General features: G+C 41.9%; 4 non-coding genes across 4 annotated transcripts; 3 read left to right on the forward strand and 1 right to left on the reverse strand.

The window, feature by feature from the left end:
• Positions 1 to 3,215: 3,215 nt before the first annotated feature.
• On the forward strand, positions 3,216 to 3,288 carry Trnav-aac (transfer RNA valine (anticodon AAC)). Its single transcript has one exon. It is a non-coding gene; the product is annotated as a tRNA-Val (tRNA).
• A 582-nt stretch (positions 3,289 to 3,870) lies between these two features.
• Positions 3,871 to 3,943, reverse strand: Trnav-aac (transfer RNA valine (anticodon AAC)). Its single transcript has one exon. It is a non-coding gene; the product is annotated as a tRNA-Val (tRNA).
• A 1,536-nt stretch (positions 3,944 to 5,479) lies between these two features.
• On the forward strand, positions 5,480 to 5,620 carry LOC127007583 (U4 spliceosomal RNA). The gene has a single exon (XR_007760299.1). It is a non-coding gene; the product is annotated as a U4 spliceosomal RNA (small nuclear RNA).
• Positions 5,621 to 12,844: 7,224 nt separating this feature from the next.
• Positions 12,845 to 12,985, forward strand: LOC127007584 (U4 spliceosomal RNA). The gene has a single exon (XR_007760300.1). It is a non-coding gene; the product is annotated as a U4 spliceosomal RNA (small nuclear RNA).
• Positions 12,986 to 13,277: the final 292 nt, after the last annotated feature.

Raw genomic sequence — 13,277 nt, forward strand, 5'->3', positions numbered from 1 at the left:
CAATGCGACGGAGATGAACACCGAGGCCACGTGCAGCTATATAGCGTACGCCCCCAACTTTACCTATACTATTAATAAAACTACAGTAATTTCCACTTTATAATAGAAATTTTGAAGTAGATACGCATGTCAACTCACTCTATGATCGTCTTTTGTCACTCCTCTCACACATTTCTTCAAAAAAATCATATCAGGATGCGCAGTCGGAATAATAAAAAAAAAAAAAAAATAACAAATAAGAGTGATAGCGACAAATAAATCCACAGTAATTTTCAACAAGGCCAATACATCGCCTTCTGTCATTCCTCTCATCACGTGCAGTGTAACCAGATTGTCGTACTCAGAACACTGCATTTCTCGGTTTCTGCCTAAAAAAACTATCATCACCGCACAAATGACGGGATTCAGTCAAACCCATCTAAAATTAATATGTTATAGACTAGTGGAAAGAATAAAATAACGTTAATTGAGCTGATTTGATCCTTGGATTAAATTTTGACTGTCTAAAAACTCTCATTTCCGAATCATTGTCGTACATATGGGACTTTCTGTTTGTCTATCTGTCTTCTTTTACACTTTTCCTCCCTCCCTTTTTTCCCTCCTTCCTTCCTTCCTTCCTTTTTTCTCTACTTCCTTCCTTCCTTCCTGCCTTCCTTCATTGCCCACATGACATCAGTTCTAGCGGGAGTGTACTTGGGGTGTTTTCTCGGGCCGTCCATTTTGAATTATATATAAAAAAGTCGTAATAATTGACCCACCCACCGGTGCTGCAAGAGTCAATCCACACCCACCACACCCTCGTCTATTAAGGATGAAGGAGAGGAGGCGAAAATAAGGGTAAGAAAGGGGAGAAAAACGGGTCAGTATCATGTTTGTTTACGTGTTCCATCCTGCCTGGCCACGTGTCCTCGATGTGTTGCGCCATTTTCTTGATATATTTGGGGTCTACACTCCTTCCTCTTGATTTCCGGGAGGTTTGAAGGTTGGTAGAATACATATGTGATCAAAGAAGAGCAGTTGGTTAAGTAGGAAACGAGGTATCGGCGCGTCAATGATTCCTGCACGGCTTTGGTCTGGTATTATTGGTTTATATTTTTTTGTTTTGTTTTTTAGTATTGGTGCCTATTATGTCTGGTCTGTACATTTAGTGGTTCTTATCTTTAAGGGGGAATGGGGGCTAGTTAAGGGGGGTAGGAGTTAATTTAGGCGGTAGAGGGAAGGTTGGGTTATTTATTTGGTGAAGTTTTTGTTCAGTTTATGGTCATAATTCTCCTATGACTAGGCACATATGTTCACTATTTTTTTTACCGCTCAGGAAAGGGGAAAAAATACTCAGAAAAGTTGTTGAAATCAGGAGAAAACTGTATCCTTTTAGTGGTAAATATGCGCCTTTCGGTAAATGTATAGTTTAGCTCCACCACCTCAAAATACCATGTGCTATATAAACACCTTCATAATTATAATGGTTATTAAAGGGAGAAAGTAAATGCCCCATAACGCACCTTTACCACTAAAAAGATACAGTTTCCTCCTGATTTCAACAACTTTTCTGGGTATTTTTTCCATTTCCTGAGCCGTAGAAGAATGGTTACAGGGCATATACTTTTCCTCTTAAATAACCATCATATGAGGAACTACATGATATTTTGAGGGGGTGTAGCTAAACAACACAGTTACCATGAAGAGCTAAATTACACATTTACCCTCGATATTATTTCAGTCAACCAAACGTAATGAAAAGTTTGGGCTCCTTGTTATGAACGAGTATGAAACTTTAGTGTATTGCATTCACTTGAAGTAATAATAATAATAAAATGATGATAAAAAAATCTATGCATACCAGGGACTCTAATCTTGATGGAAAGTCGTTGAGAATAATAGGCTATCATGAAAGTGCGTATACCATGTTGTAGTATATAGAAGTAATAATATTGCTGTCGTTTAGGCTGATTACAACTTCAGTAACGTGCTTTTAAAGAATTATTCACATATTTACTCTTCTTGTAACACGTAGTTAATGATGGAGGGATATAACACCATTAAATGTACGTTTATTTAATTATTTTCTTAATTATTCAAGAGATGTACATCTACTAAATCATGGTATAAGTTTACAATATACTTATTTTTCATAGCCTTTTCATCTTAATTTTTACCACCAAGAAGAAAGCTCAAGGGCGCAAATAAAAAAAAACCCTGCTATTCCCCTGCTTCCGCAAATAGAGAACAATGAGAATAATAATTACTGAATTAGTGGTGAAATATTTGAAATGCCACGTACGGATATATCAATTTAGGCTAATCATCTCTGCAGAGACAAACAATAATTATTCTAATGAACGAGGTCATACTTCACGTTTACCAGTAGTAGTACTATATGTAACTGAGGCGGTAATTAATGCCACTTGGAACTAAATACGTATATTTTTTATAGGCTTATTACACTAAACTTGACCGTAGTAGTACCAACACGAACTTGAAAACGTGCCAAGTGAAAGCAAATTGTTTACCATATATTAATTATTAAGAATAGACGGTATTTTCCAAGCACTCGTTTTTCTTCTTGGTAGTAGACGACTTGACGTAGCTACTGGTATTTTAGTGGTATGATACTGGGAAAGCAAGAGAACAGGTTAGTCAAATTTTGAGGGATTTTAAGCTTTCTTGGCAACTGAGAGAGAGAGAGAGAGAGAGAGAGAGAGAGAGAGAGAGAGAGAGAAATTGGATGAAGTCTTATGGGGTTCAGATATTTATTACTATTGCTTCTTTGCGTTCCTCGCTTTTGTCCTGCCTTCCTTCCTTCCTTCCTTCCATTTTTTTTTCAGTTTCTTCCTGGCATTCCTTCGTTTGTGTTTGTTTTCTTCATATATACTTGCAACAATAAACTATCAATCAATCAGTCATATTTATTATTATTATTATTATTATTATTATTATTATTATTATTATTATTATTATTATCATCACCATTATATATTTGATTACTGTAAACTTGAAAACCTACCCTCTTTCTCTAGGTCATGTAGCCACAGAGAGAGAGAGAGAGAGAGAGAGAGAGAGAGAGGGGGGTAGGGGCACGGATGGGTGAGGGGGGGGGGGCAGGTGGCTGTTACTATGGGGCCAGCACTTGAAAACTCCTCTGAGCAGTGACCTAAACATATGAGGCGGTTATTTAATTATAGGACTTAAAACATAATCTCCTTCCTTTCCCTCAGGTGCTCATGGTGTAGTGGTTATCACATCTGTCTAACACACAGAAGGTCCCAGGTTCGAGCCCTGGTGAGCACAAAGTTTTGTTACATCTTTTTTCTTTCGGCTTCTAATGTAATTTGTCGACAAGGGGTTGGGCCTTTAAATTGCTTGTTTTTATATATGTGTGGTGATATTTTTATATAGTTTATGATTGATTATTTGTGTGGATGTAATTGTTAGATTAATGGTTGAAGCGGTTTGGTCTTCCTCTAACCTCAGTAGATGCTACACATTAGAACAGGTGAACTTGTCCTCATGTTACCTGTTTCATACATTCACGTAGGGAGAGGGATCGATGGAGGTGCTAGCTGTCACTGTCACCGGTGCAGCCATAAAAGTAAACTTAGTATGTATCCAAACAGGAAGCAGGAAGCTACTCAGTATAGACTACACTTTAGCTGATTTGTCAAGGATGTAGCCTTTAGATAGAAATGTATGTCTAATGTATATTGGTTTGGTGAACTAAATAAGATATGCTTAGTATGCTAGCAGGGAGTTATCCTGATAGCATACATATCCTGCTGTCGATTTTTCATGGCTGCAGTCTTGTGGTCTTGCTATACACTTGAAGGTGTTCCCTCATGAATAATAATAATTATTTTCGTAAAGTAAATAAGATGTGCTCACCAGGGCTCGAACCTGGGACCTTCTGTGTGTTAGACAGATGTGATAACCACTACACCATGAGCACCTGAGGAAAACGGAGAAGAGATTACATTTTAAAATCATTTGATTAAATAATTCGGTCACTTCTTGCTTCACACCTGTGCTGTGAAGCGGCGGCACCCATACTATAACAGATGGTCCGTTAGAAAGTACACAGATGTTCAGGAGAAATTTAAATGACTGAAATGTAAGACGGATATATGTATGGCCGGGTGGGACATGGGAGCAGGATCGATTGAAAAAGGAGCTCTATTATCATTTCCTTTTCAGTTTCCTTTAATAGTCAATGTATATATAAGAAATAAGCCTTTACAGCATCCACAAAAGTCCGTTAGAGAGGTGCCTGACTTTTCTACAAATAAAAGGAAGGTTTGATTGTGTGTTGGACAGGAAACAAACTTGGCTTGAGCAAGTTAAGGTGGAACAGTGACTTACGTATGGACACGCTCTTATATCATCCCCATCAGCAAGAGAATGACATAAAAATTTATTAGGGAAGAATGCAAACTATGGCAACGGGCAGCAACAGGCCAGAGTGAAAAGAGCAGTTGATTATCGTCGTAGGACACAGCCGAGGTCAACATTTACACACATATGTACGTTCACACACATAAACAGAGCATCATACTAATAACTTAATGCAAATATTTCACCAATGCAAGAAGTTATACTGACTTTGGGGCATCGGTATAGGAAGAGAGCAAGCAAACTAACCAGAATGACATGTAGTGGTCAGCTCTTGAACAATGAAAACGCCGTAGAAGACACAGGGATCAAACGACAGTAGTATGCAATAAACAACAACTTACTATAGATGAGAGGTGTAGTCTGGGTAAGTTTGGTTGAAATCGATGGTCTTTGCGGCATGTAGTTATGTTATCATAGTGGCCCCCTTGTCGTGCTCTTCTGTCTCCGGGTGGCTCGGAGAAAATGTACAGTTTATGGATTCCTCATTCAAACGCATTAAGCCATTTGAATTGCTGAATGGAGGTGAGAAGACTAGAAAGTACACTTGGAATATACTTTTTGTGGCGTCATGTGTACAAAGGCGTATGTGTGGATGCCTCTTATCCCTGCACAATGCGAACCTTGGATGGGAGAAGAGTTTAGGTTCGACGGTTTTGCCACCTCAGTTATCCCTGCAGTTGCGGCTTCGTTTTCTTTATTTTGCCTATGAATTCACTGGTGTACTTGTTATTTATATATTATTATCTTTATTTTCTGATAGTTGCCTTATGAGATACTTTTGCTGAAAATTCATATTGCGAATGTTTTTCGTTAGTGATGCTGCTGTTGAAGAGGAGATGGAAGCTTAGATTATTTACCTAACCGGAAAGTACATAATGCATCAAATAATTATTTTAATAATTTCAATGGCAAATTTTCAAATTTTAAGTAATTTTATATATATTATAAGTTCATGAATATGTTTATCTACGAAGTAGAAGACACATAACTGGAATATACCGGTGAAACAAAAGATTATTGCATATTTGTTGATTCGTTTTAATGTGGTGTTTCGCTTTGTCGAACATATTGTCGGCCTGGCTCCGGTAGTGTTAGCTTTGCGCAGTGGCAGTATCGTAACCAATGAGGTTCATCCGAGGTGCGATTATTGCTAGTTGAAAACTTTTCCCAATACCCCGCCTGGGCGACTTGAAATATAGTCGGCCATGGCAATTTTTGTTAGCCCAATCTTGGGCTAAAAAATCTCTTCATTTAAAACTATTAGCTCTACTGTAGACCACAGGCTGTGGCAGTGCCAGTGGATGGTATCTTAGTGGACAAACTTAACTGGTATGAAGTAGACGAAATGAATACTGTATTGGTCGAGTGAGGCCTTTCATATCACGCATACAGTGTTTTACATTGGCCGTGTCGGCCCGGCTCCCTTTAACATAGGCCGCTTTCACACGTATCGACTTTTCGCCGTCCTCCGTCCACGACACGACGTCGTGCTTTCAAATAACCACGGGTGTCATGTCAATGGCCGCTTTCATTCGTACCGACCACGGTCGTGAAGGGCTGAACGCCGTTCACGACCGCCGTTGTCATCACGGCGCCCATTTAAAAACGGCACGGCGAAGCGCCGTGGATGGCGCGAAATATACACAGGACTCAATGAACTCGTCCAGACATGACGACCTTTCGCCGTCTAGACTAGACAGCGACACTACTTTATTAGTTGTCTCCTGATCACAGACCTGTGTACACTATTGCTCGCCCGTGATAATAGAGGACGTAGATGTAAAACGGCCGAGGCCGTCCACACAACGGGGCTTTCTCTGGAATGCACGATGTCGTATCGTGGACGGCGAAAAGTCGATACGTGTGAAAGCGGCCTATATATCCTGTCTTGCGCGTCGCAGGACGGGAATAAAGAGATACACAGGGAGCTTGAGAAAGGATGATGCAAATTTCATTAACCACATTCGCATGTCCATGGACGCTTTCACTAAACTGCTACAGTGTTTGGGTAAGAGCTTACATGAGAACACCAAACTGTACAGCACACTTCCCTCCATGCTCATGTAGTCGGATTTCGACTCTCGTAGTCGTCTAGCGTCGTGTCCCAAGGTACTGGTCTCTCAACGAGATCTGAGTTGGCCAGTCTCTATACTACTATCCTTTTCCTTGCTGATGAAAAAAAATAGATCAGTGGAATGCGTGGGATAACTGGTTGGTGCTATCCGGGACCGGGCGGAACAATGGGTCACTGTGTGTGTCGCGAGTGCATCCGGCGCCGGGACGGCAGATTCGCCGTGAACGTGCCGTGTGAAGGTCTCCATAGGAATATTCAGTCAACTGAAGTTTACGGTGCCCTCTTGATGAGCCGCCACCCGTCAAAGGTCCATGGGCTCTCCGTGGAGGGGCAAAATCCAAACAACAACAACAATTCACGGCGCCGGACCTAACAGGGCCACGGCGAGAAATCGGATGGTGTGAAAGCTGTAATTCGGTATTAATAACTTCAAAACCAAGTATATACCGGACGATTTCTTTTCACTCAGGCGGACAACAGAAAGGGATGGCTTGGGGTGGGTGGGGGGTGGGAGGCAAGCAGATCAGCATGTAGCTAGGGGGAGCCCAAATTTGTAATATTTGAATTTGTCTGGTGACAGATGACTTTTCATTAACGTCTTTAGCATTCCATGTAAAATTCAAACTCATCTAAAACCAAATACTGAGTATTGATTAATTTCAAGTTCTCAGGGTTCTAAATGAGCTGGTAGCATATGGTTACATGAGTATGTGCTAAGTGGCAATAAAACGATTTTAGAAGATGCTCCTTCTGTCAGCCTTTTGCCTCTTACGTGTCAGTATCTTGATATGAGCAAGGCTGGCTGCCCCAAGTCGCTATCCGAACAACGACGAAAATATTAATAATGGGTGGGGCTTATTGTCGCTACTCGGAAAATTGACTCTAGGCTTTGCGGTCTGAGCCTTAATTCAACGCCCCGGTGGAGGGATTACAGGGATTATATTGGCTGTAGAGGAGAGGCGTCTTACAAGTTCCAACCCTCTTCATATGTAATTAAGGAGTACGTCCTGCCATGTTGTCTGTCTCACACGCCCGGCAACAAAGAGAGAGAGAGAGAGAGAGAGAGAGAGAGAGAGAGAGAGAGAGAGAGAGAGAGAGAGAGAGAGAGAGAATGTGATGCTTTTACAGGCAGACAGATGGTATGAGTCACGAAAGACTATCATCCAGTTTAGCTTTCCGTAGTGAAGAATCGACCATCGTCATCATCATCTCATCACTCACTCACTTACCACCACCACCACCACCACAACAACAACATCATCAACAACAACAACAACAACAACAACAACAAGAACCACTAAAAACAACCATCATCACCACTACCACTTAACCCACCAATCACCTCTTCCGCCCCTCCCCTCCACTACAACCTCCACCACTACTCACTCCTCCACCTCCCCACCCTCACCCCCTCACCCTCCCACTCCCCTCTTTACGTATACTTGTGTTCAACGACTGTATTTATTTGGGTGCTGAGTAATTGAATGTCGGTGCTTGGCGTGCATAATCAGCGCTGGGCGGAAATACAGTTCATATGTTAGAGTCGAAACCCAGATACAAATGATTTAGTATTTCTGTTTTGAATGCGAATGTAAATAGACCATACAGAGAAACGCCATTACCGTGAATGCTAATACAGTGTGTGTGTGTGTGTGGGTGTGTGTGTTCATGATGACATATATTAACACGCCGCGGTATTTACTGCCATTCAACACGCTGCTAGAGTTTTATGGCGCAAAATATAACATCATTCTGTGTGTGTGTGTGTGTGTGTGTGTGTGTGTGTGTGGTTTTCTCTCTCTCTCTCTCTCTGTTATCAAAGTACGCATCATTTTGAATAGGTGACGGCGTATGAGGTTTCAGTGCCACTTCACTCCTTATTTTCTCACTCTTCCTTGGCGCTGCGACTCGAGGCACACACATGGAGACTGTCACTTATAGGTAGGTTGTTCTTCAAGTCGTTTATATCTGTTTTGGTAAATTAATATTTAGTGGTGGCATTTTTCAAGACTCAGTAAGCCGTTGGAGGTCACGCGTTGACACTGCATGGGGAGGGCGTAGGGCGGTGAGCTGAACCAATTTTGAACCTCCATCCATCACTGTAGCTACAAGTGGAGATGTGCTGAGTGTGTATGGTGGAGGAATAGAAGGAGGAAAAAAAAAGAGGAAGAAAAAATGAAGAGAAAAAGGAGGGTAAGGAAGGGAAGGAAGAGAATTTTTTGGAATATGAAGGAGCTACTACTACTACTACTACTACTACTACTACTACTACTACTACTACTACTATTACGCCTCGCCTGCCAGCATCCATTCAAAACACACGGGGGAAAAACGTAAATGATATGTATTATTTCAGCAACTATTGGTAAGTTAGCAAAGTATTAATGTTAGTTCACGGATTTGACGCGTTGTGTGTTTACATGTGAGGCCTCGCTCGCCCGCATCCATCTATTGAACAAAGTGAAAAAAGGTTAAATCATATTTGTTCTGTTACATAGGAAGCCTTAGCAAAGTGGTAAAAGAGGCATTGTCATTATTATTAATAGTGTGGCCTCTGTGTGTGTGTGTGTGTGTGTGTGTGTGTGTGTGTGTGTGTGTGTTTCCAGGAATCTTTATATACATGAAGGTTAGACAGGGGACAGTGCAGTGGTTGTCCAGGAAGCGGAGCACGTTAAGCTTAGAGGAGGAAAAAGCAGCTCAGTACGAACATGAAGCTTAGACGGAGGAGAGAGAGGGATGACGCAGGGAGCTTTGTAGACCGGTGGAGAACAACATAATATTCGTGCACCACACCTTGCGGCCGACATGACGTGATGGAGGTGAGCAGCGTTGGTGTTATTCTGGTCGTCACACACACACACACACACACACACACATATAGAGGAGTATCAAATCACCTCTCCATCCGAAATTGATCTCTCTTTTGTCCACTCTTCTCTACTTTCTTTTTTATGAGCAGTGCTAAGGGGCTGTTTTATTTATATATTTTTCCCCTTGAGCTGCTTCGTTTACTGTATAAAAAAACAACAACTTCGGCGTGGCTGCATTGCATGATGCGTGATAATACCTGTTCTTGTCATTTCCTATCCGCCCCCCCTCCCCACACACACAAATCCCCGCTGCATTACATTATATAACTATCCAGACGGTGTAATACTGCCTCCGTCGCTCCTTTCCACACCTGCAGGCCACACCCCATGGAGTGGCATCGCTTGAGCCATGGCGAGCGTGTTGGGTTGCAGCGAGCGCCGCCAGAGGGCAGCACCGTGGCGAGTCGAGCTGCGTACCGGACCTGTGAAGCTTCGACCCTTGGCTAGACACAGGTAAATGCACGACTAGAGAATATACATGATGTTATAATGTACCGTATGTGTTTGTTACGAGTCCAGTCAGTTACAGAGAGACGTCATGAGCCTTCTGTTTGGGGATTAGATTTACGTGGATAAGATTATTCATTGTTTCACTTGAACTTGTCAAGCTGAGAAGTGACCACGTAGCGACCAGCTCTTGACCAATCACGTGCGGGCTAAGCGATGCATGGACAAATAATGACAGGCGGAGAGCGGAGATACCTTGTGGGGGGTAAGAGGTGAGGAGAAGGGAAGTGGACCGGCCTGAGAGCTCGCGAGTTCCACGTGCAAGTCGTGATGGAGTGCTTTGTGTTGCTTATCCCCCGTCATCCGCGTCACCACTCACAGCTCACCATCCCCGGGGCGGCACAAAGAGAGCTGAAGGTACGTTGGACATTTTAAGCCCATCTTTGTGTATTTCAGGTTAATGGATGATATGTAAATTGCCAGATCTTGTCACTCGTCACTGATCTCTGGGAGCGTGGGAGCAAGGCGGTAAGGTTAGGCTGATGCAACAAGGATGTGGGTCTGGGGTTGACATGGTGATGGAATTCCCACCTGCGTCCATGATAGGATATATAATTACCTACTTGGTCTATTTGCGCCATATTATTACTAACAGAGATCGAAAAATATGTATGTAGCTATAATCAACCTGTAAAGTGGTTCATAAAAAGCTTGTGGGAACCGGGTCTGGCGTGTGGACACTAATATCGTTGGGAACCGATCTCAAGGGCATGATGACCCAGAGAGAGAGAGAGAGAGAGAGAGAGAGAGAGAGAGAGAGAGCGTGTAGTATGGGCGTATCTGTGCATGCCTGAGGGCGGAAGGTGTGCTGATGCGAGGGAGAGGAAGAACGCTGCAGGGAAGGGATTGGTTGTGTGACTCCGCCGGTGAGGATGTACTGAGTCTGTGTGAAGGAGGAGGAATAGGAGGAGAAACGAAGAAGAGGGAGGAAAAATGAAAATAAGAGGGGGAAAGAGGAAAGGAAGATGTTGACGAGGAGGAAAGAGGAAGAGGAAGGACAAATAAAGCGAAAAGGAAGGATTGGAACGAGGAAAGGAAGTGAATTGGAGGAAAGAGGAAGAGGAAGGAAAAATTAAAAGAAAGAGGAGGGGAAAGAAGGAAGGAAGAGAAAGTGAATTGTAGGAAAGAGGAAGAGGAAGGAAAAATTAAGAGAAAGAGGAGGGGAAAGAGGGAAGGAAGTGGATGACGGGGATAAGTTGCAGGAATAGGAAGAAGAGGAATGCTTAAGACCATGTATGTGTGTGTGTGTGTGTGTGTGTGCGCGCGGGATCATAGAATACTCTCAAAAGCGCCAAATCACACATAAAAACAACCGGAAAAGTGAGCCATTGTCAGATCTTATTGACTAGAGTATAATTATTTTGACAGGCAGCTTTGAGAGTCCCTTATTACCGCTGTCATCTATACAGGTAAACCGCCAGCCAGGTGTGTGTGTGTTGGCGCGAGTGTGGGAGTGTGGATAATTAGGGATGACTTACAGGTGTTACGGGCACAGGTGAGAGGAAAAGTCCGCTGCACACACGTTCACTCACCTTGATTAGCCGCGTTCATTAAGCAGCGATGCGATGCTCAGCGGGGGCGATTGTTGTTGGCTTCACTAATTATCAACACCTGATGATCATTAATTATTAAGAAGAGGGAGGCGGTAATTAAATGAACCACACACACACACACACACACACACACACACACACACACACACATATCACCGCGACATTCCATCAGGTGCTTCCTTCACGGTTGCCTCTCCTCTTCTCTCTACTAGTATATATAGATGTATAGAAACAGGTATTGCTAGATAGGTAGATAAATAAATCGATTAATGTTTAGATAGATTTACTTTTCTTTATACCAGTGTGGTTAGAATATATAGATGTGTAGAAAGAGTTATTGCTAGATAGGTAGATAAATAAATCGATTAATGTTTAGATAGATTTACCTTTCTTTATACCAGTGTGACTAGAATATATAGATGTGTAGAAAGAGTTTATTGCTAGATTGGTAGATAAATAAGTCGATTAAGGTTTAGATAGATTTACCTTTCTTTATACCAGTGTGGCTAGAATATATAGATGTGTAGAAAGAGGTATTGCTAGATAGATTTGATAAATTGATGGATATACGTATAGACATTTACCTTTCTCTATACCAGTGTGTTTGTATAGATGTATATATTATTTTTTCACAGCAAGGGAGGCAGGACAAGGGCAAAAACAATGACTACAACAATAAAAAAATGCCCCTTAGACGCTAGACTATATAAACATGTATTGCCAGATTGGTTGATAAATGGATATTTGGATAGATTTATAGATAGTTTTGTCTGTGCAGTACTGTGGCCATATCCTTCTTCCCTGATGTCTGTATGTTCAATTTACAGATGGGGAAAACAGTGTAGGAGGTGCCGTTGATTTTTGAGTTTGCGATAACTGACATTTATTTATGGTAAGGGAAAGCTTGGAGAACGGCTGTTGGTATAACTACTTTAAATCTGTGAGATCTTATGTTGACTTCCTCCTCTGCTATGAGTCCATCCCTACCGCTTTGTTACCATTTAAACTCATTCATTACAGTGTTAATATTTATGTCTAGTTTAACTCCGTCCGGTCCTGCGTCAATTAAATATAGCTTTCCTTATTTTTTCGTCAATCCTTCCGTTTTAGTGCCATGAATTCATTAGCATCCCCCTTCCCCTCCCCTCTCTTCTACAGTATAGTGGTAGCCAAATCAAACCCAGCCACACCACGGAAAAGTATAGGCGATTCCGGCGACCTAACTGGAAATACATGGTACATCAAGTAATTGTTTTAATGATTTCAATGGAAAATTTTCAAATTTTAAGCAACTTTATATTTATTATAAGTTCATGAATATGTTTATCTACGAAGTAGAAGACACATAACTGGAATATACCGGTGAAGCAAAAGATTATTGCATATTTGTTGATTCGTTTTAATGTGGTGTTTCGCTTTGTCGAACATATTGTCGGCCTGGCTCCGGTAGTGTTAGCTTTGCGCAGTGGCAGTATCGTAACCAATGAGGTTCATCCGAGGTGCGATTATTGCTAGTTGAAAACTTTTCCCAATACCCCGCCTGGGCGACTTGAAATATAGTCGGCCATGGCAATTTTTGTTAGCCCAGTCTTGGGCTAAAAAAATCTCATCAAATATTAAAATTTTAAGACCGCTGTATGTGTGGTGTAACAAGAAATATACCTAGCTGGTATCAGGAGGACAAAATGAGTGCTGTTTATCAGTCGAGTGAGGCCTTATCACGGATACAGTCTCTTACATTGGCCGTGTCGGCCCGGCACCCTTTCACTATATGGTCTCGGGCTTGGACGGGAATAGAGATACTCAGGGAGCATAAGAAATAAAGGATGATGCAGATTTCATTAACCACATTCGCATGTCCATGGACACTTTTGCTAAACTGCTGCT

The sequence above is a fragment of the Eriocheir sinensis genome, chromosome 35 (genome assembly GCF_024679095.1).
Source record: "Eriocheir sinensis breed Jianghai 21 chromosome 35, ASM2467909v1, whole genome shotgun sequence".
NCBI classification, from domain to species: domain Eukaryota; kingdom Metazoa; phylum Arthropoda; class Malacostraca; order Decapoda; family Varunidae; genus Eriocheir; species Eriocheir sinensis.